Source organism: Bison bison, unplaced genomic scaffold (assembly GCF_000754665.1).
Source record: "Bison bison bison isolate TAMUID 2011002044 unplaced genomic scaffold, Bison_UMD1.0 scf7180017864037, whole genome shotgun sequence".
Classification (NCBI taxonomy): domain Eukaryota; kingdom Metazoa; phylum Chordata; class Mammalia; order Artiodactyla; family Bovidae; genus Bison; species Bison bison.
Genome location: NW_011494609.1, coordinates 3424656 through 3431069, shown reverse-complemented (window position 1 = coordinate 3431069; position 6414 = coordinate 3424656). Strand labels below are relative to the sequence as shown.

At 46.2% G+C, this 6414-nt stretch overlaps 1 long non-coding RNA gene across 1 annotated transcript in view; it reads right to left on the bottom strand.

Moving 5' to 3' along the window:
* Positions 1–952: 952 nt before the first annotated feature.
* Positions 953–6414, bottom strand: part of LOC104984900 — a 34307-nt gene continuing 28845 nt past the window's right edge. Inside the window, exons 2-3 of the long non-coding RNA XR_824810.1 lie at positions 5505–5593; positions 953–1049 (exon numbers count right to left, since the gene is read on the bottom strand). This is a non-coding gene — a long non-coding RNA (uncharacterized LOC104984900). The remainder of the gene's footprint in view (positions 1050–5504; positions 5594–6414) is intronic.

The following is a 6414-nucleotide window of genomic DNA, read 5'->3' as shown; positions in this document are numbered from 1 at the left end:
CACCAACTAGATGGACATGAGTTTGAGTAAACTCTGGGAGTTGGTGATGGACAGGGAGGCCTGGTGTGCTGCAGTTCATGGGGTTGCAAAGACACGACTGAGTGACTGAATTGCTTGAAAAGTCATTTAAAAGAGAGTTGGCATATACACACCACCATGTGTTATCTGGGCTTCCCATGTGGAGCTAGTGGTAAAGAACCTAACCTGTTAATGCAGGAGATGTAAGAGACACAGGTTCAGTCCCTGGGTCTAGAAGATCCCCTGGAGGAGGGCATGACAACCGACTGCAGTATTCTTGCCTGGAGAATTCCATGGACAGAGGAGCCTGGTGGGCTACAGTTCATAGAGTCACAAAGAGTTGGACACGACTAAAGTGACTTAGCATGCATGCAGGTGTTATCCAACCATCCACAGATGAAATTTGGGTTCAGTCACTTAAAAAAAAAATATATGAAGTACTGACACACACTACAATGTGGGTGAACCTTGAAACATCATGCTAAGTGAAAGAAGCCAGACACAAAAGACCACATGTTGTATGATTTTATATATGAAATGACCAGAACACGTGAACCCATAGACACAGAAAGTGGATTTGTGGTTGCCAGGGGCTGGAGATAAGGAGTATGAGAAAGGACTGCTTAGTGGGTACAGATGTCCTTTTGGGGTGATGAAAATATTTTGGAACTAGAGATGGGTGTGTTGTGTGTGTATCTAATGCCACTGAAGTCTTCACTTTAATAAAACAGCTAATTTTGTGTTTCGTGAATTTCACCACAATTTTTAAAAAGGAGGGAGATTTGTAGATAGTCAGCCAGGAGGCTCTTATGATGAGAATTTTTTCAGACATAGTGGAAATAGGGTAGAGGTTCCTATTAAGGACATTTCTCAGGTTCCTCCCCTAAATCCCAGGAATGAGTTTGCCTTTGCTCAGGACTGCACTTGCCTCAGATAAAACATCCTAGCAGTGGCTTGTCTGGGAAGCCAAGGTTAGCTTCAAGAAAGGCAGAAGGGCTGGCTTCGGCCTTCCACTGGCAGGGATCCATCCTCTGCGGAGAAAAAGAAAACATAAGTAGCTAATGTTGACTGGAATTATTATTATTATTATCCTTATGCTATGCTGACCATTTCTTTTCCATGGCCTAAAATCAGATTGTGTGCTGTTTATTCAACTTTTGCCTGGGATTCTTTTTTAGGTTCTATTGATTCTCTACTGCTGCTGCAGCAGAACCAGGCCAAGGCGAGACCTGGAGGTTACACACAGCTCACTTCATGGTTTCACCCGCAGACACAGGAGGAGGTAGCGACACGGGTTTCTGGTTACTGATGACACACAGGTTCTCTCTTTCTTGCTCATGCCCCGGGCTCACCTGGGAAGCCTACCCAGAGCCTTACCCAAGGGAACCCAACTCTGGGTTGCTGAGATTCCAGCCTCTAGAGTCGAGAAGTCTGAGACTTGCAGACCCGCTCGCTCGATTCCCACTGGAGCTTTGATAAGAATGCCAGCCTTTCCTGGGGCAGGAAATCAGTGTCAGGAGAGGAAAGGATAAAAAGAAGGGGGAACTAGCTGGGAATGAGCTTTGAATACATAATGCTTTGCTCTCTTGCATTTTGATTTGAGTGAATGTACACTCAAAATTGCCTTTCTATGACAAAGCTCATCAGAAGGAGGTCCTATCTATCAGGGTGCAGTCAAAAGGCAGAGATCACTTTAGTTACTTTAACAAGGAAGATGGGATACAAAGAAATGTTAATGATAAGAGATGCTTAACTATTTTATTTTTTTAAAAGGCTGAAAGGAACCCTCGAGAAGTAGCATCACCTCGGGGAGAGAGATAAAAAGAGCAAGAACTAGGAGAGAAGCCCCCTCTTCCCATCCCCAAGGCTGAGACTCAGAGCTTCTCAGAAGGGGGCTTAGCTACCACAAGAATTTGCAAAGTGCTGGTGGTCAAGAAACTTTCTGGAAGGCAAAGTCCAGAGACAGCCTGGAGAAGCAAGTCATCGTCAGGGTATGAGTGGGAAGAGCTCTGGGAAGTGACCATTGTGGGGATAACATGGCTGGAGGGACAGCGGAGCTTGGTTGCATCAGTCACTGGGCCGCTGCAGAGAATGGTAACCACGGAAGGCTCAGAACTCAGAAGCAAAGAGTCTTTGCCTTGCACTGCCCTTCTAGAACCCTCCAGTGATGAAGGCCAAGTTTGGCCAGTGGGCAAAGAGGAAGTGTGGACAGGTTCCAGCACTAGTATCAAAAATCAGGACAAAGAAGAGTGGATCTGCACGTGAGGTATAATACATTGAAACTAGATTGACAAGCACCCTGTTCTAGATCTAGGCTCACTTTCGGGGTTCCCTGTTCTAGGTCTGGCCTCACCTCCATGGGATCCCCGTTCTAGACCCAGTTTCATCTCTGGGGGACCCCATTCTCGGTGTGGCCTCACCTCCAGGGGACCCCATTCTAAGTGTGGCCTCACCTCCTGGTGACCCTCATTCTAGGTCTAATCTCATCCCTTCACCTCAGTTCTCTTCAGTGAACTGCTACCATAGAGTCTCCATCCCCGTTGGGAGCACAGACAACATCCTTCACCAACTCCATTTCCCAGTGAGTGAGTGAGTGAAAGTCATTTAGTCATGTCCAACTCTTTGCAACCCCATGAGCTATACAGTCCATGGAATTCTCCAGGCCAGAACACTGGAGTGGGTAGCCTTTCCCTTCTCCAGGGGATCTTCCCAACTCAGGGATCAAACCCAGGTCTCCCACATTGCAGGCAGATTCTTTACCAGCTGAGCTACAAGCAAAGCCCAAGAATACTGGAGTGGGTAGCCTATCCCTTCTCCAGGGGATTTTCTCAACCCAGGAATTGAACCGGGATCTCCTGCATTGCAGGCGGATTCTTTACCAGCTGAATCACAAAGGAAGCCCCCATTTCCCAGTATTCAACAATACATCCAGGTGGGTCAAAGAACATAAATAAACTTTCCAAATCAACAGTCGATCAATGTTTTCACACTGTCTCAGGAGGAGAAGAAAGGTAAAGAGGAGGACTTTGATAAACTTAGATAACTTAGATGTGGCCCAGAATGGCTATATTTTCACCAAAGTCAGTTTCATTTTCCTGATATACTCTGTTCCCAGTTTCCTTTTACAGTTAGGCTGATTCTAGCCAGTGGGATGTAAGCAAAAGTAATATATCCCACTTGCAGGCCTGGCCCCTAGAACAGCCCCGGCCCCTGTGTCCCCTCTTAGCCATAACCCACTAGCTGCCTGCAGAAGAGAGCTTCTAGGGAAGGAGATTAAGGCCCTGAGTCATCCTTTGGAGGAGAGCATCCCTGGAGAGTTGCCCAGCCAGGCATCTCCACCTTGGACTGTGATGAGAGGAGGGAATAAGCCCTTAGTGAACTGGTGTCCAGAGCAGCAGCATCTGAATGACTTGGAGACTTGCTAAAAATGCAAGTTCTCAGGCCTCAGCCTGCACATACACACTGGAAACCCTGGGAGAGAGTTTCTATAAGCCCTGCATTTTAATAGAGCTTCCTCTATGGCTCAGCTGATAAAGAATCCACCTACAAGGCTGGAGACCCAGGATCCTCGGTTAGGAGTATCCCCTGGAGAAAGAAATGGCAACCCACTCCAGTATCCTTGCCTGGAAAATTCCATGGACAGAGGAGCCTTGCCATCTACAGTCTACAGGGTTGCAAAGAGTCGGACATGACTGAGCAACTAAGCATGCAAGCGTGTGTTTTAATAAGGAGATTTGGACACTCTAAAGTTTGAGAACATCTGCCTTATTGTATAAGGACACTAAGATTTGGAGGGTTTTGTTAAGTCCACAGGAAGTCACAACATAAAAATCACAAACTGAGTCCCCAGTAACCAGTTAAAATTTGACCACTGTCTCACCAGGGACCTCTGTCATGACTCATTAATTCCAAGCCTGGACCAAGCTGATTAGGTCTTAATACAGTTGAAGACTTACTTACTAACCTCAGATATCATCTATGACATTTGACCGGGAACCAGGACTGCTTTCATTACATTGAGTTATTTTGGACAAGCTGGGTAACCTGATCGTTTTATTGCCTCTGCAAAAAAAGCAGATCAACCCCCCCACCCATGTACTAGTCACTTGGAGGAAATCCTCAGAGAAGGATGAGCTAGTAGATTGCATGTCCAATGTTTAGAGAAATTCTATATGACTGTTTTTATACCCATCAAATTTTAGGAAACGAAAAGCAGCCACTTCAGCTCCATATACCAGCTGCAAACAAGGAACTGTGCAGATGCAAATAGTCTAGGCTAGCTCATTTTCAATTTAAAACTTTCCTAATGCTAAGTTTTCTGTTTGAACTGTTGGCCAAAATGGAATGCCATCTCTACAAAAAATTTGGGCTGTTTAAGTTCCCAAATATAAAGTCCAAATTTTAGGGGTTTTGAAATCACATACTTTTCCCAGGAGGAAAAGTATCATCATTCCAGAGAAATAGAAGCTTGGAAAGAGCATCTAATATCAAAGCGATGTGTTTAATTAGCCACGTGGGTAAACAAGAGCTGCCAGGAATGCGGTGGCTCAGAGGAGAATCGTGGCATTTAGTTCCAGCTCTGTGCAAAGCCACATCTTCAGCACTTAGTTCAGAAGTAATTACCATCTTGCTGGCCCTCGGGTAGAGGGAGAAAAGAAATAACTATATTCATCTTGTGATTAAATGGCAATTAGCAGCTAAGTGCCCTGCAATAACATGGCAGTTACCACCTCATCACAGCGTCAGCAGCTTCCCTGGCCAATCCCACCAGCCTGCTGGGTATCAGAGCCCAGCGCTGCAGGTCTAGGACCGTGGGGAGGACCCAGGCACCAGCTAGAGTGAGGCACAAATTAGTGGTTAAAAGTGTGCACTCTACAGCCAAGCGGCTTAGGTTCCAAACACAGCCTCACCACTTATCAACTTGCCAACTTGGCCAAGTTGCTAAAAGTTTTTAGTGTCAGTGTCCTCATCTGAAAACTGAAGGAAAAGAGTTGTTTCTAACACATAGTGAGGTGAGCATGAGGCTTAAGTGAGTTACTAGATGCAAAGTGTTTACTAGAGCTCCTAGAACACAAAATATCCCCAGAGATGGCTAATGTTTCCCCATGCTTTTCCTCCATGGGGCTGGGACAGATTAACTCCTTCCTGCCTTGCATGCATGATTTAATGCTTAAAATCATTTTAAGTATATGTACCACCAAAGCAAACACAAGCACAGATAAAAAGAACCCTCTCTTATATCACCCTGCCTCTTTGGTTCTGAGTGAATTCTGATTTATCTTCCACCCAAGGGACCACCCTCAGTTGCTCCAGATTGTGAAATAAATAGAAGCAATGTCTGAGAAGGCCTGAACAGAAGTTATCACCCCCAAAAGAGCAAGGCAATGGATTTGGACAAGAAATTGCATCTCGAGACAGAATGAATGAGGATGAACCAAAGTGAGACCACAGGGATGGTGGGTGTGGCCAAGTTCTCGATTATCTACCTTTACAACCAACGTTGCTCCTCAGGTTGGCGTCTCCTCTCCCCAGAGATTTGGTGAACTTGGTGCACCAGTGATTTCTGAAATTAGTTCTAAAACATAAGCAGATGGTAAATCTGTTGTAAAACCAAAGAGCCTTTTTAAGGTTACACATTTGGGGGCAGCAGGAGTTCTTTGTTCTCAGATGCTTGCCCACCCCTTGCCCTACTCAGCACTTAGTAGTTGGGAACTTCTTTCCCCATGCCCCTTGTCAATTAGTTTAGTCCATCTGGAGACAGTGGTAAGACCAGAGGCTCTTATCCTACCTGTAGCAGAGCTCCCAACAGAGCCTGCATCTCCTCTCAGAGAGCCCCGCACAGTGAGCTCCCAGGTCCAGTCAGGACATCCCCACTCTGGGACTCCAGTGCAATACCACATCCTTGCAATGCCCTTCTCCAGCCCAAGAGGTGGAAGTGGAATGTTCTTATTGCTAATCTCTGATGGCCTAACGGCTCTCTAGTTGTTTCTTAGCTCCTACATCACATACGTAAACAATTCCCTTCATCAAATGCCCTCTGTTTGAAATACCTATGCTGGATTTTATTTCCTGAAGAAACCCTGACTGATAAACCATTGCTTCATCTGTATTATTTCCGCCCCCCCTCCAATATCTCAGTGAGAAAAGCATTGGACTTGGAGAAGGCGATGGCACCCCACTCCAGTACTCTTGCCTGGAAAATCCCATGGGCAGAGGAGCCTGGTGGGCTGCAGTCCATGGGGTCGCAAAGAGTCTGACACAACTGAGCGACTTCACTTTCACTTTCATGTATTGGAAAAGGAAATGGCAACCCACTCCAGTGTTCTTGCCTGGAGAATCCCAGGGACGGCGGAGCCTGGTGGGCTGCCGTCTGTGGGGTCGCACAGAGTCGGACAC